The sequence below is a fragment of the Euprymna scolopes genome, chromosome 1, assembly GCF_053919585.1.
Source record: "Euprymna scolopes isolate OS-2025 chromosome 1, ASM5391958v1, whole genome shotgun sequence".
In the NCBI taxonomy this organism is placed as follows: Eukaryota; Metazoa; Mollusca; class Cephalopoda; order Sepiida; family Sepiolidae; genus Euprymna; species Euprymna scolopes.
In genome coordinates, this window is record NC_136482.1 from 60,831,660 (window position 1) to 60,856,801 (window position 25,142).

At 32.2% G+C, this 25,142-nt stretch overlaps 1 pseudogene; it reads left to right on the forward strand.

Annotated features, from left to right (window-relative positions):
- The first annotated feature begins 474 nt into the window (after window positions 1–474).
- LOC145284804 (U2 spliceosomal RNA) lies at window positions 475–637 on the forward strand (annotated as a pseudogene).
- The last annotated feature ends 24,505 nt before the right edge of the window (window positions 638–25,142 follow it).

The window sequence follows — 25,142 nt, forward strand, 5'->3', positions numbered from 1 at the left end:
GATCTTCCCACTTGTTTTCGGTGCCTCGGAAAATCAGTAGGTGATCTAACCTTCTAGATTAGCTCAGGGAAGGGCCTTACTAACAATGAACTAGGCAATTTTATTTTTGTATATATTTTCTAGATACCTAATTTCATAACACGAACTGTGTTTCTTCTAAATTCAAGAACTTTTTTATTTTCCAATCATTGAACATTTTCACAGACACACACATAAAAACTGGACACTCACACACATACAGAAATTGTATATATATATATATATATATATATATATATATATATATATATATCCTTTCTTGCAAAAACTCTGGGGTTTTCATTAGTTAGTTTAGAATCCGCATAGTGAATGGGGTATTGATATTAATGTTGACTCAATTTTTACTTTAGTTACAAAGATACCCCTTTCCCCTTCACTTCTCACATCAAAAATCGGTCTTGTGCCTAATTTGCTCGGTGGGGGAGCAAATAAATACTCTTTTCTTGGTCTTTTGGCTGAGATCAAATTGTAGTATCTGTTCTTACTACATGCTGTACGTATGTTTGTAACTTTGTGATATAAAGTGGGTGATCACTTTTCTGTATTAATTTAATGTAAAATGGTCATCCACTTTACAACCATTCAGTCTCAAAACCATTCAATTAATTCTCCAGGTCATTCAAGTTGGTTTTGAAGGATTCCACTTATTTTTAAGTATTCAAGTCATTCTGAAAGGGATTCAATTCATCCTTAAGTTCATTAAAGTCATTCTAAATCAATGACCTTTTATTTATTTAATTCATTTCAGCACACTTTTCGATCATTTTAATTTATCTTGAACAATTTCATGCCTGTCCTACATTCACGCATTCATTCATTACACAACAGCACGCGACTAATGGATATCAGGCTTGTTACATTTTATTGCGGTTTGTGTGTGCTTGCCGGAGTGCATCCGGCTGTGCTAGATCGCAAAACTCACTTTATGATGGTATCCTAATTCGGCCAGATCTCGGATATATTAATATAATGTCGTTATTTTAAAAGTTAAAAAAAATTAGGGTGTTATCAGCTATAATCGAAACCGAAAGCAACAGTGTACCGTTCAAACTGCTGGCGTAACTATTATATATATATATATATATATATATATATATATATATATATATATATACACACATACATATATGTATATATATATATCAATAGAGTTGTAAAGTAGAATATTACAAAACGTTATATATATATATATATATATATATATATATATATATATATAAATACTATTTGTTTGAAGTTTAGTTTAAATATAGTATTTATATACTAAGGGTAAGGTTTTGCTATACTCTAGAATTAGGCATTATCTGGTTGATAAAAACGTGTTTGCGGTTTTTACCATTTAAATTCAGATGAAAATCTCTCGGCTCGAATATGAATTTGTTGAGCGAAATAACCACCATAAGAAACAACACTGCTTTGCCAATGCAAAACCATGGTATTTTGAAAATCTTGCGTCCAGGTTGCGATTAAGTCGTCGAGGGCGTTTTTGATCTCCCAATTGTGTATAGAGCTATTCTTTTCGAGATACTTAAAACGTGTTGCGAGGTCTTGAGAGTATGGCGGATGATGCAGAGTTTTGTAGCTCAAATAGTTCAAGTTTTGCGGGTACGATTTAGCAACGTGTGGTTGTGCATTTCAATGGATGAGAATTGGTCATTTTCTGTTGCTTAATGCTCGATGTTATTGTCAGACTTTCTGATGCATTTTATCTACCGTTGAAATGATCTTCCGTCCGTAATTGTTTCGCCAACATTAACGAAACACTGTAATTAATTAGACCAGACGGGCCATCAAACACTAGGAATTACTTTGTTTTGCTGCAATTCTGGTTTTCTGGAGTATCATGAATATTCGTCGCCATCTAACTCCAGAGCTGAGCGTCAACTGTTGTTATAAAGAACCTACTTGACACTGTAAGCCAATAGATCCAATAGAGCATCGCGTCTTTCTTTTTGCGTTAAAGAGAGGAAGATGACACTATATAATAGCATTACATTTTATCACCGTTCAATTCGTGAGAAACTCAATTATGTTTTTTTTTTTTGCTCCAATCTTTCAAGTAGCTGTAAATGGCATATGCCTCATGTCTAATTCAATAGCAATTACTACAATAATTTTGTCGTCGATTACTTTGACTAATGCTATTAATGAGCTATTAAAAATAAGCTGATCATCGGCTTGGTTCCCAGCAGTTTGGCAAATAACTAATACGATCCTGAACAACAGTGTGCGTTCTATCCCAACCATTATCAACGGACCGGAGGTAATCTCCTCAGCTTAAGACAAGGCCAAACTATTTGCAAACAACTTTACAGCTAATTCTACTCTATGCGACGATGGCCATCAACTCCCCATATTTCCTCCTATAACACAAAACACGCTAGGTAACATACAAATATCTGTGCATGAAGTCTCCAAGCTAATCAAGAACCTTGATTCCAATAAAGCTACTAGCCATGACGGTATCCCAATTATAGTGTAAAAAAAGCTTCAACCAGAACTTGCTCCCATACTTACGAAACTGTTTAAACGTTGTATTAAGGAAAACCTCATCAGTATGCCCTGTATTTAAGAACTCAGGTGATAAGTCATCTCTCTCTCAGTACAGACAAACAAGTCCCCTATGTGTCATGAGTAATTTGCTGGAATCCATATTAAATAGAGAAATAGTCAACCAGCTCAGCAGAAATAACCTTCTTAGTGACACACAATATGGTTTCCGTTCTGCAAGATGAACAGCAGATGTGCTAACGGTTATATCTCATAGGATTAGTGAATCTCTTGACAAAGGCTTCCTTTTCAGGGCAATTGCTCTTGACATATCAAAGGTCTTCGACAAGGTATGTCATAAACGCCTACTTCACAAGATCTCCAGCTACGGTATAACTGGAAATATTCTCTCTATCATTAAATCCTTTATCTCTGATAGGCTATAGTATATATATAGTATATCTGTAGTGGTTGATGGACAAAAATCAGAGGCCTGCAGTATTAATGCTGGAGTCCCTCAGGGGTCCATCCTGGGCCCAACTCTCTTCCTGCTCTACATCAGTGTCTCCCTATGCACACACTTAAATCATTCGTTGACATCTATGCTGATGACACGACCATCTACAGCAACACATCAAAGGCTGTAAATGGCAAAGTTCTCTCTGATTCTCTCTCCTCTGATCTCAAACGAGTGGTTCAGTGGGAGAAAACGTGGCTGGTTACTTTTAATGCATCTAAAACCAAACTACTATCTTTATATCATCAACGCTCTGATCCTCATCTGGTATCAATTGAAATGGATGGGTCTCGTCTAGGAGAAGCTCCATGTTTTGACTAGCTTCTGGGATTGACCTTCACTCCTGATCTGAAATGGAACACGTACATCAAGTCTGTTGCCAAGGTCGCTGGAAAGATTGGGGGATGCTTCTACTGCTCCACAAGATATCTCACTACTGATGTAATTTTCTATCTATATAAAAACCAAGTACGGCCAAGGATGGAATACTGCTCCCATATCTGGGCAGGAGCTGCTAAAATAGCCTATCCTCCCTTGACAGAGTACAAAATATACTTCGTGGCTTAGTGGGGGATGCATTTTTCTCTTCCCTGCAACCATCTCTCCCACAGAAGAGACGTTGCAAGCCTATCTTTATTTTATCGTTATTTCCTTGGCAGGTGCTCGTCTGAACTCCAATCTCTGCCCCCTCTGCCAATCTTTTACAAAAAACACCCGCCTAGCTGAATCCACTGTAAAAAAACTTTCCCCACTCTTTATCTATGCCTAAATCAAAACGTAGATTCCATGAACAAAGCTTCTTTCCTAAAACTGCACGCATGTTAAACTCTGTACCGTTTGCCTACTTCCCTCGTGACTACAACGTGGATGTCTTCAAGTCCAACGTAAACAAATTCCTGATGAACCGCTCAGTTAAGTAGATACTTTAAATATCCACACTACCGTACTGTACTTACAATACCCCTTATCCCTGAGTGGCTTCCTGGCCTAGATAAGTGGTGAACATCGTGTAAAAAAAGTCGTGAACATCCGCCTTTAAGCTTCAAGATTCTCGTAGCCGCTACCAAATTTCTAATATAATTATTATGTTTTGCTTTCAATAGTGGCTGTTGGAGCAGACGCTGTATATCACGTGTTGTTTTAGCAGCTTTTTGTCTTAGCCTGATTTGAAATAGGAACATTGTGCAAATTTGTTTTTTCTATATAACAATATTCAACGTTCTGAAAAGAAGGCAATTGTTTTTAAATAGTTACAATTTAAACGATTAAATAAAGTAAGCCTCATATATAAAATGATATACAAAGTAAAGGTTTTATAACGAAAACTTTTTGGAAATTACATCATTTGAAATAAAAACTTCACATTCTGCTAGAACTTACATATTGATTAAATAAAAGGATGTATTTGTGGCACGTATTATCTTTAGTTGTCTGGTCTCTGAGATTAAGATCTACCATGTGTGTCTTCTGGTGTTACAGTACTGCATTTTTCCAGTATTAGAAATGTGTTAAATGTGTTGATGTTATGAGAAGTATGTGTGCACGAAAGTTTGTCAATCAGTAATAGCAAGACACTGCAATTAAGCTATTATCTCTTGCTAATTATACAGCTGTTTATTCTATTAAAAGACAATATCGTTATGTTCAGTTTACTTTTGCTAGAAATTAAACCCCAGTTTCTGACGCACATCCATGACAATGGCTGATTTCTATAAATCTTTAACATAAATATATGCAATAGAGAGATGAAACGTTTAGAGCATTAATACATGTTACCTTATGATGAAAATGCAAATTATAATATTTACAGACCCATCTGGACTGATAAAATATGTAGCTTTATTGTTGTATATATATATATATATATATATATATATATATATATATATATATACAGGGTGACCCCCCAAAAAAACGAAAGCTAAATGGACGCCATCTAGAACATATGCTGTAGAACGGAGTGTTTTGATGTAATGTTTGGAATATAATAAAATAGTTATGACCAAAGTTTCATTTCGTTAAGAGAAAACACTAAGAAATGTGGCCTAATTATATTTGGGCCCGTTTTTTGGTCCACCTATATATATAAAATTTTGTATATATATATATATATATATATATATAAATATATATGTATATATATATATATATATATATATATACATATGAACGAAACTTTGTATGTGGGTATGCTTACATGTGCATGAGTTTGTTTAATGTAGAATGCAAAAATTGGCCGATGTTTTTAAAATTTAACACAAATGTACTTTATGAATCTTGAAATAATTTTAGATATTTTTTTATCGTAATGCTTACGACTGGTATCTATAATCGATAATCGAAAAGGTCTAATCAAAGAGAGTACAAGCTTTTTTAACCAAGTTGATATTTTATATAGTCTTGCATCGCACGAATATTTAATAAGTTTTATTCCGATAAATCCGAAATATCTGACGCATAAAACTTACAGTAAGTCCTGTTATATGATGGGGCAGTTTTGAAATTATTGGGTAGTAAATTTGTATCATAGATACTTGACTTTTGTATTTAAAAATATCACCGATTTCTATGGCGATAAAAATATAGGAATATGAAATTCGTTATAAACCAATTCTTTTAGCTTTATAGTAAGAATAACCGATTCCTAAGGGTTTCTCATCACTATTAACTGGTGGTAAACGTCATCACTGTGAGTTACCAATAGTAATGACCACTGTGTTGAATTACCCGCCAATGGATGACAGTGTATAGATCGTTGAGGCTGAGACAGATTGTGCTGGCAGAAAAATGAACATCACAAAAATAGTGTAAAACGAACTAGATAGAAAACCTCTGAAGTTTCAGCTAGTAAATATAAATAGCAATATGCTTTTGTTGAATATGTATGTACGAAGTGTAAGTATTTGCACATAAAATACAATATTATGTATATGAGAAAGCGAGTGTTTCTGACACTCTACATATTTATCAATTTGCTATTTTACGATCATTGCTTATAATAAATACTGTAGTAAAAACATCATCTTACAGTACTTAGAACAATTAGGCCAAATTAACAATGACTATGATAGTTGTGATATCAAAAATTGGGTTTAGCATAATTGTAATATCGAATATTATTGATATTATCAGAAAATTGCGGGCGTTATTTTGCGGCCGTAGCCTCCTTGTCCTATAATTATGGACAAATAATGTGTATGGAATTTCCTTAACCCTACGCCTCCGTTTTATTTGGACCTCTTATCTCTTTCATACTCTATCCCTCACGGGCATAACATTGCTAAACACTATCTTTTATAAAGATTGAAATGATCGTATGCAGTGTAAACATTATCTTATCATATTTGCTTATCGTATTTGCTTATCATATTTGCTTATCATATTTGTTTATCATGTCTGATTATCATATTTGCTTATCATATTTGCTTATCATATCTGATTATAATATTATCTTATCATATTTGCTTATCATATCTGATTATCATATTATCTTATCATATTATCTTATCATATTTTCTTATCATATTTTCTTATCATATTTGCTTATCATGTTTGCTCATCATATTTGCTCATCATATCTGATTATCATATCTGCTTATCATATTTGCTTATCATATTTGCCTATCATTGCTTATCATATCTGCTTATCATATTTGCTTATCATATCTGCTTATCATATTTGCTTATCATATTTGCTTATCATATCTGCTTATCATATTTGCTTATCATATTTGCTTATCATATTTTCTTATCATATTTAGGAACGTTTGCCTCGATTGCTAAGGTCATCATCAGTTTATGGAAACACAGCTGAAAAAAACAGGATATAGCAGCTTTTATTCATGCTTTATAATAGCTATGGAATATTTTAATGTCCGAATAAGTTCAGGGCAGTTAGGTAAACAGCTCTCCTTATTTGTTATTACTATTACCTCTGTATGTAAAATACAGGGGGTTATTTTGGACCTTAAGATAGTTATCAGAGACGGCAACCAATTTCTAAGACCTGTTTAAAGTAAATATGTTTTCTATTTGCAGTAGAAAATGAAATCGTTTATTTTTGCCAGCATTCTTCCATAACTCAAATGAAATTGTCTAAGGATTCATGCACTGAATATGTGTGTGTTCATTTTGAGTACTTTTTGAATCGTGCGTAGTAAAATCATATATACAATCACATTAGGCTTACAAAATTAAGATATTTGGGTCAAGCCTTAAGGCACAGGTGTGTAGATATAGTATAGTCTGTAGGTTGTCGGTTTTGTAAAACAACTCAGGTATAAATATTCTAATTTCATAAAATATTTGTCAAAGTATTCAGTACGAAATATTTTGGAAAATCGCCACGTAAAATGTTTTAAAATAGTTTGCATATAATAGTCGCAATACGGCTAGCTCAAATTCTATAGCTTGTGGAAGTATATGTGTTCATACTCCATATGTTCTCCGCATGAAAAAAGTTCCTCGGATACAAGTCTTTGTTAAAAATCAGTGAATATGTTCAGAGCATGCAGATACCGTGAAAACGTAATCAAAAAATGTTACGATGGGCAGTAGAGCCTTATGTGCAAATACTTTTGTTTGCAATTCTGTAATCAGTCTTTGAAAACAAATATTTGCGCTATCATGTGAGCAGGCCTTGTTGTAGAGTTTGTAGCGAATAATGGTAAACACAGCCCAGTAGTTTATTAGAACAAGGCAGATATGAGGTGAAATTAATATGTATTAAGCGTATCGAGTGTTATGTATGGTACCCAAATAGCTTACACTATTATAATCTCTCTGCTTGCTTGAAGGGTATTTTCTACACAACGATAAAAGATATCACTCTATGACTTACAATTTAAACATACAAACAAATCAGGTAACATTTTTAAATCTATACTCAGCCTTAAATAATAAACCCGCATATTTATTCATGCAGTTTTCTCGTCATACCTTGAAACTCTGTACAGCGTGGGTATTTTGCTAGTATTTGAATTATATTTTTATTTAAATGTTTTTATTTTTGAGAGCTATGACTATTTTTATTCATTATATCTAAATGAATTATCAAACTCAACACCAAAGGGATTTTATTTGGACTAACACGAAATGTTGATAGCATTCATCTTTTCAAGTATACTTTTATGTTTAATGTAATGTTGGAAAATAAATGCGTGTCGGTTATATTTTTTAGATACATTCTCATGACGAAATTCGATGCAGTGGCCGTTGTTGGATAATTTAGAAACATTTGTCATTGCATATGCTTTAACATTTCGAGGAATAAAATACCAATCGCAAGGAGGGTTTTCATTTTATAATATGCTTAAATAACTCAGAGGCACAAATGTACGTCGATAAGTCTATCTATGTAAGGTATTAATATAATTACTTTAGATATGTTCGTCTGCAATCTAAAGTTGTACTTAAATAATTGTTATCGCTTTTGGTGAGAGTTTTTCTTTTAAACCGCCACACTTCTGTGTGAAGCATGTCTTTCTGCATCTTTGATTTCATAGTTTATATTGCATTTTGAAAGAGCATATTTTACCACTGTTGGTCGTTATTTCATAGTGTACTTGTGAATAATTACAAACATTACTATTTGCTGTAGGTGTCTCCGGAGATATGTTGCTTCATTCGTTAGGTTAAAACGTATTCATTGGTTATCTTCCCAATAAAATAAATTTATATTAATTTTATTGTTTCGTGCCTAATCAGCTCAATATGCGAACGTGTCCGTTTCTGTGTTCGCATCTGTCCATAAAAATTATACATTTACCGGTCTTTAACGCTAAGATTAGGAAATGATATTAATTTACCTTGACAGGACAACTGTAAATTGACGCTTTATTATCCCGTCTGCTGTAAAGCTAAGTGTATAAATATTGAATTAAATTTGTCTTGCAGTTAAATGCAATTTTTGTCAAACATTTAATAGTTTAAAGCACTAATTTTGTTTGAATCGCATGCTCGATGTTTGATTAATATTTCATTAATAATATATCTAATATCTTCTTTTTTTGGTATTCCTATATATCAGTTTTTGCTTCGTTTTTCATTCTATAAATATGTTGTTTTATCATGAATTAGAAGTTGCATTTCTAGATAACCAAGTTGAATGATCGTTACTTTGAATACACATTGATTAGTAGCTAAATAATTAGACAGGTTCTAACATATGAAGTTGTGAGTCCCCTACATGCCACGAATCGAAAATCCATGCAATTTAATTATATTTTGACATTGTAATAGCAAGTGCAACATTGACCTATATCATTATTAGTGCCCATACTATAACTATAAAAATTAATTTGCTATCATATATTTTAAACATAAGACATATTAAAATCTCGTGCATTATTGACTTTTTTTACCGATTGGTAAAATAATGATAAACAGAATTCATTCGCAATCTAAATAACCATAGTTACTAGACATCATTGCCGTGTCGTTAGACAGGCATGTGGAGATGAATTTAACTCGTCGAACTTTGGAAGTTTTTGTAGAATAGTACAGAAAATATCCATATATAATTGTGATTCATCGTAAATTTTATTTTGTGAACATGTATATATATATATATATATATATATATATATATATATATATATTAAGGCGTCTAGAGTAGGTATGCTTTTTTTAATGTATTCATGTAGATATATATATATCAAAAGTTTAAGCAAGTATAATGGAATAAATTATTTTTTATACGGAAGTACTTTAAAAATGTTGTTTTTTGCGACGAGACTATATAAGCAATATGTAAAGTAAAATATTATGAAAAGTGGAGTCAGACTTATGTAGAGAGAGAGAGAGAGAGAGAGAGAGAGAGAGAGAGATAGAGTGCTTGGCGCCAAAAATGACATTTATCCGCGTTGTCTAGCGTATGTTATTGCATCATTCGTTTTTAGATCGGTCGACTTACACTCAAAATCGAACAGGTAGAAGATCTGGAAGAATAATCCGAAGAGACGCGTGCGTGATATCGACAGATAAGCACTTAAAAGAGACCGGGACTACGATGCAGATTCTTTGCACACTACTTATGCCGCATAATAGACATGCGCAGTAAAGATTCGAATCATACAATGTAAGCAGAAAGCACGAATAGGCATATCGAATAGGTGCACAGGTAAAAGGTAAACATTCACTTATTAACGCGCATGAGCACATCTGAATGGCCAAACATTAACACATTTTTGTGATGCATAGAATGAGAACGGTCAATACATATATATGTGTGTGTGCGTGTGTGTGCGTGTGTGTGCGCGTGTGTACGTGTGTGTGGCGGCAGTTTATTTCAACCTCGGGAATATTTGGTTAACTCATTACAAGAGTGTTTCTATAGACGGGATAAACAAATTATCCAGCCTAATTAAAGACGAAATTAATTATAAGAAACAATATTCATTACATAAGGATATTAAAAACAAAGAGGTGACATAAGGATTAGAGTGAAGAGAGAGGTAGAAGATAGAGAAAGAAAGAGGGGGGAAGAAATAGGGGCAGAAATGGTATATTTAAATTTTAAAAAAAATGAGGTTGCAATCAAAACTTAAAAAAGAGAGGAGTAAATAAAGGAGATTGTTGATGTCAAGAAGAAGAGGGGAAAATGACAAAATAAGAAGCGGAGATAGAAATGATAGGTGTTTTGTTTCTGTGTGTTATAAAACCGACGAAAGGGAAAATGAGTAAGGGTTAGTTTAAATCACCAAAATGGATCAAAATGTCTACAAAAACACGGCGGCCGTGACCGGTGTAGGGAAATGTATAGTCAACATGCCTCTTATTAAAGATGCGTCTGTAAAATTAATATGAAGAATGTTTATATAAAATAATAGGGGGAAAAATTTATAAAGAGTATTTTAGAAGTGTAAAAACGCAGGAATGCACAGTCGATATGGGCAGATAAATAAATGAAGGTACCGTCCTGACTGGAAGGAGAACGGTATTGAAAATATAAGTAGAAATCACAGTGATCAAAGGATAGTCATAAGCACATAAAATCCTGGTTATCTGATTCAAGTTGTTGCTCTATAGTTAAAACGAGAAGGAAACAGATATAGACTACAAACCTGTGTTTTAACCTATCTTGTGGCGAAGAGGTGGCTATCATATAATTTTCAAGTAGTTAAAAGGCATCAAAGCTTATAAGTTTGTTTATCTTTATGCTAAGATATCCGAGGATTTTTGAAAAGACTAGTCTGCGTGCTTAGTGTTGCCCCGGTGTTCGAATATGTCTGCTGAACAACAAAAAAAAGAGCTAGAAGGCAGGCAGTGAAAAAAAGGGTGACGTCTTTGCTGTTGCGTCCATTCCTAAAGCGTAAGTGGCGAATGATTAAACTGATGCAATTCATTCGAAATGAGGGATGACTTTCATAAATATGCGAAAAATGTGACTCCTCTCTTTAGAAAGTGCGCAGTTGATGGTGAAGGAATTAATGTTTTAGTAATTTTCGACATATGTCGTCCGAAGGGTCGGGCTTCAGAACGATGTCTTTTTCGTTAAAATCTATCGCCTCTGTCGAAGGGTTAAGGCTGACATACAAACATACACACATTCATACATTTATACAGACAGGTGAGATTTATATTGTAAATGGAGATCTACATAAACTAGACTATTTTTAAGCGAACATGTATCTGTGAATTCGAGCCTAGTTTGTGTGTGTAGTTGTGATATTTGTTTGGGTTGTTATTTCATTACGTTTTTGATATATTTTAGAATAGAGGAGTGTGTTATAAACTGAGTTAGTGCCAGGTATAAACGCAATGGCCAATTAACCGAATCGTTATCTGAAAGTAGTGGCCTCGTAAACACCCACCAAACATAGCAGCAGGGGACATCTCCATATGTGGCATTTAAATAAAACTACCCCTATATTATACACCTGATTATAAAGCAGCTGTAATCAGAAGTCTAAAAAACTGTCAATCATATATCCTCATCCCCTCAGAGAAATTCGGCCCAAACCAGCTGAGTTGACAAAATGGCATGCAAGATAAACCAAATTACTCATTTTGTGAAAAAGCGAAATTGGGAATAAGAAACAAAGGAAAGGAGTGTAATCCTACTCAAGCACATTGTGGCTCTAGTAGGTTCCAATTAGTGTACTTTTGCGCCTGCCTAATAGACAAAGAAGTAGTGTGAAAGTCGGCGATAAGCTGGATCTATCTACACCTTAATCAATTAAGGTTTGCAAACCCGGGAATTTATTCGAGTAAACATCTCTAGAAATGTTATCGACGATGAGTGAGGAGGTCTTCCAAACCCAGTTTGAATATCAGATTTTTCCTTTTTTAAGGTGAATGCCTGAGAGGTCTACAGGTCGATCCCACCGGAGAAATAACCATGCGAGTGGTTTCTACACTAAGTATTTCTTCGCCCCAATGTGAATAAAATATTGAGTCTCTTACTAAAAATGTTGCTTAAATCTAAATAAATAGGTGTAAAATTGGAGATAGATTCTTCTGTAACATTAGGAAAAACATTGTATGAATCAAGTATTATTTAAGAACAAATCTGTTTTATTAATTAATTTGCTTTAAAATAAATGAATAAGATATTGATAATAGGTGTTTTAATGTGTACGAAAATAAAAAGCTAAGCCACGAAAAAAAACGACCCGCCCATTAAAGCAACACATTAAAAAGAAAGATAGATTCACGCCTCCCGGTGACATTCTAACGGCGCATGTTGGCTTAGCGTTAAAATCAGTGTCTCTATGTGTCAGTAATTAGAGGTGCCAGTATTACAATATATATGATAGCAGTAAGAGGCAAAGAGGGTTACTCTTACGAGCCAAGTATGTGCTTTAAACAGTAGACGTGTCGTTTTCATATTTTGTTTTTGTATTTCATTCGTTCAGAATAATTGACGATTTGTGTATTTATATTTAAAAAATACAAACTCGTTTTGTAAAGGTTATACATAATTAAAAACACATGGGTAGATATCTACTTTCTCCACTGTATCTATATACATATATCACTAACTTAATAAGATGACACGCCAGATAGAAAACCGAGAAACATACAACTTCTAACGAGTAAATACCACGGAATAGTGCAAATATATAAATACATAAAATAAATATATAACATTTATTTCGGGAAACTACGTTAAAGACGGATTGAGATATGGTAAAATTGTTACTAGATTCTTAGTATAGGAAATTAAAATATGTTACAGTAAAATGCAATGATATTAGAATTTTGTATTTAGTTCTTAAGCAGGGACTCTGTGTCCGTGAGTCTACAAAATAGATGAATATAAGGAGTATCTAGTTATGTTTTCCCTGAGATTATAAACAGAAAAAAAGTACCGTCTACATTAGTGTAATATCAAATAAACCATATATATTAATGTTTATATCAGGTGAGTGCATATAATTACAGACATAAGCATATATAAAACCCGGTCCTAACAAATATAGAATCAAGATTTTAAGTAAATTACTTAAAGTTCTGTTCGGTTCTAAAGCTTTCCCCCCTTACAATAAAATAAAATATTGCAATATTGTATCAAAAGGAGTCGGAGCCTTGCGCTTTTGTATTAATTGGAAGGAAACGCTTTATAAGTTACAAAAAGCCATATTTCGGAATTAGATATCGATATGTGTCCTTTTAACGATGGGTCTATTTAAGGAAAGAATGCACAAGTTATATAACATAGTATTTTTCTATAAATCTATCTATTTATCAGTATATCTATATATACATATATACATATATCCATATAATTATAAAACTCAAATTACCTTGTAAGTTTGTTTATAACTGAACATCCGGTTTACATCACTTCCAGTTGCGCATGCGTACTTTGCAGAATTTTACCTGCACACTGAAAAAATATTCTCCATTTTTTAATACACTTTTCTTAAAACATTCATAAATTTTCTTCTACACTACCGACATAAATACATAACCCCGATTATATATATATATATATATATATATATATATATATATATATATAATTTAAAGGAGATTAGAACAATAGTCTAAAGAGCTGGGTGTATTTTAATGTATACCACAATAAAAAGCATTGTTTTCCGAAACGATCGTACAGATAATTGATTTTGTTGTTGCTCCTTCTTATGAAACGGATTTTTAATTTAATTATAATTTGATTTTTAAATTTTGAATTATCAATCACATTACTTAATATATATATATATTTATATATATATATATATATATATATATATATATATATATATATATATATATATATATATACCAATAACTACTTTTTAAGGCACTTCGTCACAGACACAATATGGGCTGTTAAAAACGATTTTAATTTCTATTCAATGTCGATAAAACGACAACTACTGCGAAAACCAAAACATTTAAACCAGAGAAGATAATAAAACTAATCATTCGTATGGTCTTATAGTATCACTCTCCTTACTCGACGTTGTCAGGGAATACTTTCAGTTTCAATGTTTTTTTTAAATAGATTTTACAATTTTAATTACGATATATTCTGATCATTAAATTAATTACTGGACCAAATTGTTATAAATGTTTATGTAACAAGGTTTTCAAATTCTATTTGATGTGAATAGCCTGAAAAACATTATTACCTGAGTAGTTGCCGAAGATTGTAAAAAAGCACATTTTAATGACAGTTTAAAAACTTCTAAATTACAAATTTTAAAGGATCACGAAATAATTAAAAAATTGAATGAATCAAAGTGAGGGTATCATTTCATTTTGATTTTTTTTGTAAATAAGATTTTAAACTTTAAATCACGATATCGTTTGATCATTAAATTATTAACTGGACCAAATTGTTATAAAACTATAATTTTGTTAATGTGACCTGGTTTTCAAATTCTATTGGATGAAAACGCCTGAAAATCTTCAATACATATGTAGTTGCCGACGATTGTAAAAAGCCTCATTTAAATGACTTTCTATTCGACAGCTTCAAGATTTACTAATTTTAAACGATCACGAATAATTGAAAATTTGAATCAATCAAAGAAAAATATCAAAAGTACAATGACCAACTTTACAAATGAGACATATATATATATTCTGATGGAGTAAATTTTGCAATTAAATTATCTTTAAAAATTACGTTTGTTTTAGTAATGTACCAACCACCCTATTGCATTTGATTAATAAACTAAAAACACTTTACTTTAATGTGTAATTATTAAACGTTACTCTCTAACGAGAAATGCATGCACTTAGAACCTTTTTTATCTACATTCTAAATATAACTAATTGCATCCGAAAACTAATTTTTAAAAATTTTCCGATACAAATAAAACCGTTTTCGCCTATAAACCGTTAATTAAAAAATTACACCATAATACGTTTCTGGCGTCCCATATCGGTATAATAACTGCATAAACGCACGTTTTTTCCAGCAATACTTTTTTATAATTGTATATTTTTTAAACATAATCTCTAATCTTATTCCAAAACTATAAGAGAATCATTTTTTTAAATGTAAGAGCACCCAAACTCATATCATTGATCAATTTGCGTAATTTACACATACAAAAATTATTTCGACAATTGAATAGAGTTATCACCCTTAAACTATTAATAACAATGGAACTAATGTGGCCCTTTATGACTAGAGGGCTGGTTAAAATCTTTTTTTTTTCTTCTTCCAATTTATTAAAAGTCGTCTGCTTACATCCTTATTGTCGATTTTCCAGTAGCTAATTAACATTAATATAGCCTGGCATACTCCTGTATTTTATCTTCACACGCCAAACGTAAATCCTGCTCGGTAAAAGCACACGTTCCTATTAGATTAAAAAGTGTTTTTTGTTGTTTTTAAACAGCAAATACTTGAATTTATTCGGTCATATTTTTTACACATGTTAAATCTATTTTTAAAATTAATTTAATATTTTAAATTGTTAATAAGTTGTTAAACCAAGCTGAAAAGAATTATTTTACATTCTTTGTAGAACAAGTGTCACGGTCATACATGACTTCCATAGCTAATTTAACATATTGACCCAACGGTTCACGGGTAGTCTAGTATATATATATATATATATATATATATATATATATATATATATATATGAATTGAAGAATGTGAGAGATTGTATATAATAAATTCCACAGCTAAACAACATTGCAGCTCACAAGAGGCATGACAGTCAAGGAACCGGAAGTCCACAACTCGAGTTTCGCCCTTATTTGGGCTCATCAGTTAGATTCATCCGAAGTCAGGATTCGAAAGCAGAGTCCCTTGCAGGCGAGGCGAGCACTCTACCAACTGAGAAAATGCCCCGCACATACGAATTTCTATTAACCAACACAGATTAAGCAAACCGCTTTTAGTCATATATGTATATATATATATATATATATATATATGTAAATTTGGTTCGTTAAAAGTGAATAAAACGATATTTCTACGTTACCAATTTATTTGAAATTTTCAGACAACCCATCTTTAGATTCGAGGCATGTTTTTATGTCATTAAAATAAATTTACCTCGCGAATTATTAAAATATTAAATAAAATGTAAATATTTTTCGAAGTCGTTTCTGCGAGACTTGTCCGGTTTTATTTCTGGTAACTTCCGTTTCAACTATTACAAGGTAAGTAAAAAAAAAAAAAAAAAAAAAAAAACTTACTCATGCAGAGAGTGATCCGTGCTGAAATAATAACGTTATTATTTAAAAATCCATTGTTAACATGAGGAAGGGAGGGTGCTTTGTACCTATTCTGTACTTTAACCTTACAATTGAATAAAAACATATCGTAAAACTTTAATTAAATGTGGAAATACGATTTAAAAAAAAAATAGCACGGATCATTCTCTGGATTAGCACACAAAAAAACTTTTAAAAAACTCCCATATTTTAAAATTTTAAATTCATTTATGTACTTACTAATTTTATGTTAAAGCTTTTCAATCATGAAATATTACGTTTTAATTGTTTAGTTTCTTTTCACGGCATTGTTTACATAAAAAAGTAATAGTCGTTCCCTTAGTCCCCCATCCCACCCCGCACGTAACATATTTTATTTATGACGTTGCCGTAACTAATCGATTATTTGTCACATTTACAAACATTTATTTATTTATTTTGAAAAAAAGTTTTACTTTTTATGAATATTAAAAGAAAATTCGGTACTCATGCAGAAAGTGATCCATGCTGAAATTAGTTTCTTTTCGCGGCATTGTTTACATAAAAAAGTTTGTCTAACTTTTTCAAAACTGTTTCATTTTTACGACATGATTCAACGTATTATAAAAACCCTAACCTCCCCATGTTAAAAAAAACGCCCTTCCATAAACCTCGAAAGCCGTTCTTTATATGGGGAGGTTGGGGGTGTTCATTCCGAAAGCCGTTTAAACATGGGGAAGTTAGGGTGTTTATAATATTCTGAGGCGAGTCGTAAAATAAACGAAGTGGCTATCTATTATGTATTGCAAAAATTGCTTGAAATTTATTAATTTGACAAAAAAATTACATTTTGGTACTCCTTGGGCGTTGAGTTCCATGGCGACCAGCAGAAAAAAATAATAGTCGCTCCTTTAGTCCTCCACCCCACCCCGCACGTTACATATTTTATTTACTGATGTTGCCGTAACTAATCGATTATTTGTCACATTTACAAACATTTATTTATGTATTTTGAAAAAAGTTTTACTTTTTATGAATATTAAAAGAAAATTCAGTACTCATGCAGAGAGTGATCCATGCTGAAATAATACCGTTATTATTTAAAAAGCCATTCTTAACAGGGTCATGGGATGGCGTTTTGTACACATTCTGTACTTTAACCTTGCAATTGAATAAAAAAAGACACGATTTAAAAAATAGCGTGGATCACTCTCTGCATTAGCACCTACAAATATTACTAAACATTCATTAATAATTTCTCACCTTTACAAACATTTGGTTTTAAATTTCTTTTTAAATGACGACTTTTATCGACTTTTTTAAATATATCCCCCCAAATGGTGTTTATTCCGAAATCCGTTGTTTACATGGAGAGGTTGGGGCGTTTATTCTGAAAGCCGTTCTTAACATTTGTGGAGGTAGGCCTCATGTAAAAAAAAAATAAATAAATTTAAAAAAGACTAAATCATTTACTGATAACTTCTCACTTTTACACAGATTTTTTAATTTACATCCGCGGATGAACAAATTGTTGAATAGTGCGAAAAGAAAACGTTTTTGTAATAAACTTCGGGATAATTTTTGGGGCTAATATTTACATTTAGATCCACCTCCAAAATTTTCTTTTTTTAAATGACGACTTTTATTGATAAATAAGTGTACTTCTCTGACACGGGCACTGAACCCCTCCTTTTTTTAATAGTATTTCCGGGTGGGTATGCTGACAACAAATATCAGTTAAATTTTTTAAAAGTTGTATTTATTCCGGAAGTTGTTCTTAATATGAGGATGTTGGGGGTGATTATAAGGTGGACCTAATCTGAAAAAAAAACAAGTTTTTTTATGCGCACATGAGCAACTACTTTTTTTTATTAATTTTTTTTTTACTTTTTTATTTAAAAATTAGTAAATTTCAATGAATAGAATAATAAATCATTTATCATTAATATGTGTTTTTGGTTTTGTGTTGAATTAAACTTTTTTTCATTACAACAATAATGAACCAATTTACATCTTCCGGCATGCGTTTAAGGGTTACGAAATTATAAATAAATCGTGTAGTTACTAAGCCAACGTCAGTAAATAAATAAAATGTTACCTGCGCATGCATAAGCCTTGACTAGGAGGGGCAAAGGAGCGACCATTAAATAATTATGCTGGTCGCAATGGAACTCAACGCCCAAGGAGTACCTAAATCGCACTTATGTTATCGTGCTATTCTTTAAAATAGTATTTTCATATTAAATTCAAATTTTACAATATGTTTTTTCTTTAATTAATTTGTTAAGAAAAAGTACAGATCACCCAGTCGGTTTCTAATGTGAGGAAAATATAGCCCCCCCCAAAAAAAGGGGTACTCTGGATAATAACAAAACATTAAAATTGCCTCAGTCTCGAAAGATTTCTTCTCTACTGAACGAGGAAACAAACGGTGAAGTGTAGTTCACCTTCTGTTTCTCTCCCCATCCCTCTTCCTCTCTTAATATCTCTCTATCCATCTCTCCCTTTCCCTCTCTCAATCAATCTTTCTCTCTAGATCACCCTCTCCATCTCTCTTTGAGCCCGTTTCTCTCTCTAACTCCCTCTATCTCTCTCCTTTCCTCTGTCTCATCCCTCTATGTTTCTAACTCTCCCCCTCTCTCTGTTTATCTATCAATCACTTTATCTCTCTATATCCTTCTCTTTCTCTATTTTCCTCTCACTTTCTCTTTTCTATCTATATACCTTCCTCTCTATCTGCCCATCTTTAATCCCTCATCCTGTTTTAGCCCCCTTTATTTTATTAGAGTGAATAAGGCATTGTAAAAAGATTGATAAATCCTATTTTAGTCACCTAATTTACTGACTGTGAGAATAGAAGTTATTTGGAAATTACTGCTACCTTGAACAGCACCAGAAGTAACTGGTAAAACCTTTCTAATTAAATTGATTTTGGCAGCCATTTGGTAACAAAATTACATAGCCTCAGCCCGTGCTGCATGAGGAATACCTGCGACCTTGCTGCCAAGTAGAAGAATTATTTATTCTACTTTAAAACATTCAATTTTTAAAAAATCTCATGTTCGACATCTCCAAAACATCCAATATGGGGAAAAATATTGCAAAATGCAAACTTATTGTTTAAGATGAATGCACAATGGTACGCAAAAAATCACTTGAGGCTCTTGGTCGATCCTTGCAAGATTTGAGTGGCAATGTCAGACCATTTGGGAATGCAGTAATATTGCTTGCAGGAGATTTCAGACAAATGTTACCTATTATTCTTCAATCAACACAAGCAGATGACATAAATGCTTGCCTCAAATACTCTACTTTTTTGTTCCATGTGAAGACATTAAACTTAACTCAAAATATGTATGTCCGGTTGCAGACTGTTCGATCCGCACAAAAACTTTTGCATCACTTGTGGGAAATTGGGTACGAAAAACTGCCAGCTGATCAGAGTTAAGGGCAAAATTCTTTGACTTTTAACTTCTGTAATTTCTGTAATTTTATTTCATCAAAAGAATATTTAGTTTAAAAGGTTTTTGCAAATATTCAAATTATAAGAATTCCATTTGACTAAGTGAATGAGCTATTCTTGCAGGTCAATTCAAAGATGCCCACGAACTTAAAGCTATTATTCAATGTAAAATTCCAAGTGAGGTTGTCAAACACAATTCCATCGACACTGTTGTGAAAGCAGATAAAGTGGTTAATTATCCAACAGCTATATTTGCCAGGGATGCCACCGCATGTATTGCAACTGTAATTTGGTGTACTAATTATCATGTTGTGAAATATAAATCAATCTAAGCTTTGCAATGGCACATAGCTTGCAGTAACAAAAATTAACAAACAATATCATAGCAACAACAATCTTAACAGGACCTTTCACAGATGAATATATCTTCATTCAATGCATTCCTATGATTTCACCGGATACATCATTACACTTTACGAAATTGCACTTTCCAATTTATTGTCATTTGCAATAAGTATCAACAAAGCACAGGGAACAATCTTTACAATTGTGAGCCTTAGAGTTACACACTGACTGTTTTTTTTTCACATGGACAATTTATGTTATGTATTCAAGAGTCGCCAAACCGGAAAATCTCTATATCAGCTAAGAGAATGGGAACAACAAAAACTGTGTACCCATGCAAAAGGGAAAGTTAACCCCATTAGAAACATGCTTTTTCTCATTTTGGAACTTTTTCCATTGCGCCAATTTGAGCCACAGCAACGCGTGGCAGGGTACATCTAGCCGCACTGATGAGCTGTGAAACAGCGAAACAGTACTGTATGTGGATGACTATATATATATATATATATATATATATATATATGCATATGACTACTTCGTTTAATCAGAAAAAGTAATATACAAAAGTATAGACTTTTGCGTAAACTTTAAATATATATTTCAACAGTGCTCAATCCGTAGATAGAGCTAGGTATATATATATATATATATATATATATATATATATATATATATATATATATATATATATCATGATACGTTGAGGGATACAACATTTGTATATTGCAATCATGAAAAGAAAACTTTATGATTAAAAACGTTTAAAATATAGCTAACGGGGTGAAAGAAAAGAAAAATGTGCCAGTCAGCTGGGCGCTTTCGCCCCTGTTTTTTCAAAGCTTTATAAAGAGATTTGTTTTGGAAAAATAAAAGAAAACAAGTGGGGATCGAAAATATATACGAACAAAATTATGTTGCCTTACGTTATGTATGGGGAAAAGGAGGACAATTTAAGAAGGCGATTTAAATAAAGCAATGCTATATCACTCGACTATCATAGAGATTAGTAACGCTCAATGTGAAGATGCATTCCTTCTGTTTACAGAGAGAAGGCTTTCTATGTCGAACGTGGGCATATTTTTCATATATATAATACATATCATATATAATATATACATGCACCTATATAATATATATGTATATATATATATATATATGTGTGTGTGTGTGTGTGTGTGTGTTTTCAAGGATAAAAAACTTAATTACTGCAATTAGGAAGGAAACACTTTCATGATTCATGATTAAAAGTAAATTTATATATATATATATAAATATATATATATACATATATATATATATATATTCCTTTAATCTTTAATATACGCACATTTAATATCTACACATACTTTTAATCTTCTCTCCAATAAGTGGGGGAAAAGGGGGAACAGGAGAGGAGTGAAAATTAATTCGAGAGAATTCAGCAAATTTCTTTTGAATAACTGACGTAATCACATCTGGTGGAACCCGTTTTTGGATAAAGTAGCTGTAATTGTTTCCAAATCCTCATCTTATTTTGACTTGGAACAAATCATAAGAGCACGATGTGTTATGGTCCAAATTTATCTTACGTTTTTTAGGGCAAGATTAATCCCATGGAGTGTACAAACCTGTAAATGTTGGTTTACTTTAACCCAGGATGCATTCCATCCAGTAAGGAGAAAAAGGGGGTTGCTTCCGTTCGGTTATTAAATAAACAGAATATGTCATCAACAATTCGGAATTACACTAATGGTTTTATGGGTCCAGATAGTAAGCGCTCTTCATAGAACCCCACAAAAATATTATCCATGGTCGGTCCAAGTACAGACTCTATGACTACGCCATCTTTTTGCCGTTACATAATATTGTTGAAAATAAATTCCACAAATGTGGTGGCACATTTCATAAGTTCAATAAAGGTGTTTTCAGGAATATGAGGAGGTGATATCCGGCCCCGATATAAAAAATCTGCACATGTATCTATTGTTTCCAAAACAGGGGCACAAGTAAAAAGATTGCTAATGTCATAAGAGCACATAAATCTATTAACAATCTTAGACTTTTTAATAAAATCAGCAACATAAAATGAATCTTTAAGACAATATTTACTATAATGTTGTAAAACAGGTTGTTAACTGTCAAGTTGTTTTTAGTCTCAAACCGATCTTTGTGGGTGTCGTTTAAGGCTTATTTTACTGTAACTCATTACAACAAACAATCCTGTTTCTATTAAACGTAACAGTTTTAAAATATCTGTTTGTCTTTACCAGAAAATCATCAATGAACATAATTATCAATTTCTTGTCGTTTGCTTTGAGTGAGCAGGTATTAAAACAATGTTCAAGCGACTATGTTTCAATATGCACCTTCTATCAATGAACTCGTATCATATTTTAATAAACGAAATAATCTCTATTTGGTTTTTATTTCGTTTTTCAGAGATATTAATGTAGCAAAAATACCATTCACCTTTTTAATATTAAGAGTTAAATAAAACATCATCCCTCTGTTCTAAGCGTGTACATAATTTGTAGATATTCGTCAATCTTTGAAGATACGCTTTTTCTAGTACATTAAGCAATATATTTATTAACGATATACGTAATATATAAATATTTTAATTAATTGTAATAATTAAGTGTATGTCCATATAAAAACAGGTAACAAATTAAACAACAGTCATAACCTAATAGAAATATGTGAAATACATACTACTTATATGCTAATTTATCATTACCAGTTTATTATACTATTTTTTGGTTTATATATATATATATATATATATATATATATATATATATATATATATATATGTGCCTAATAATTTGCATAGGTAGGAAGTTTTCGTCAAATAACATTTTAAAACTACCATGCTATAAATATTAATTTGAAATCTGTTCAACATTTGCAAATAATGTATTTAGATGTCATAAACACCCCAGAAATTCACTTTACGTTTTGTCAAATTCATTTCACTTGTCTGATGCAAGTTGTTATTGTTATATGACATGAGAGGCAAACGGCAATCGTCATAAATATATGACTAATGTATAGATATTTGTAGAAATGAAATATCAGGAGCAATGCCTACGCACTACATAAAGAATAGTAATCGATATAATCGTAAACAAAATGCAGTTTTCTCGAGGTATGAAAAAACAACAGAAGCTACATTAAACACGCACATTTCGATCGAAATCATAAGGTTCATTGACATAATATATCGTTATCAAGACGAAGTTGCAGATCATTTTATGAATAGGGGTTTTATGTTTAACTAAAATATATTTGAGTCTCCAAATCTACTATTCGAGCTTTATCTCTATTTATATAAAAGCCAGGTACGTCCAAGGATTGAATACTGTTGCCATATCTGGGCAAAAGCTGCCAAAAACAGCCTATCATGCCTTGACAGAGTACAAAATAGACTTCGCGGTTTAGTGGGGGATGCCCTTTTCTCTACCCTGAACAGACGTTGCGAGCCTATCCTTGTTTTATCGTTATTTTCATGGCAGGTGCTCGTCTGAACTCCAATCCCTGGTCCCCCCGTCGCCAATCTTTCACGAAAAACAACCGTCTAGCTGAATCCACTGTGAAAAATTTCCCCCACTCTATATCTGTGCCTAAATCAAAATGCGGATTCCATGAACAAAGCTTCTTTCTTAGAACTGCGCGCCTGTGGAACTCTGTTCCGTCTGTCTGTTTCCCTCCGGACTACAACTTGGATGTCTTCAAGTCCAATGTTAACAAATTCCTAATGAATCGCCCCCTAATTAAACACTTCATAAAATCTCCACACTAACGTAATGTACTTGCAATAACCCTTATCCCTGATTGGCTTCCGGGCCTTAATGAGTGGTGATCACTGTGTAAAAAAAAAAAAATTATCTTTGATCACAATAATTTGGTTTACACACACGTGCTTTATTCTAGGAATGTTATTTTAAAAAGACACAAGAAGATAGAAAAAACAATAGCGAAAATGATGGCAGTACATTGTTGAATAATTTCAATTTAATTATGTATATCCTATCTCCAGTGAAAAAGCTTGAATTTAAACGAACTCCATTTTAAAGTGCGTATAAAAAAGCCCCTTCATAGAAGGCATACATGAAATTTGACAAAAATATAACCGTTCAATTCTATGAAAATTCCTTTCATTGTAACTTCGAACCATTCATTAAAATTGCATGTTCTCTTCATATATAACTTGTCTTGTCGACACGGGAACATATTTCTTGCTTCATTTAATATTTTTTTTATTTTTTATTAAACGGGGGCTAAAATAGCAGTAAGATTAAAATGTAGTGTTTTTCATTTACTATACCTAACCAAGGTAAACGAATGTAAATTAGACATTTTACCGCTATCTTCGATTTTATTTGGGAAAAGTTATTTTTTCCCTGTTTATGACGGAGTTGATCATATTAAGAGGGTACCCATTATTGGATAAAGTATTAGTAATCATTTTTAGTTCTTCATCCAATTTGGATTGTGAACAAATCACGAGAGCACGATGTGTTAAGGTCCAAATCAAATTAAACTTTCCTTTGTTAGGGAAAAATGAATCCGACCTTGTAATCAGGTTAGTAAAGGCTGGTTTACGGTAAATTAATGTCAGATAATTTAATAGTGTTTTCGTCATCAATAAATAAAGGATGGCTAAATTAGAATTGCTTTCACCCTCATAAGTATACTTTA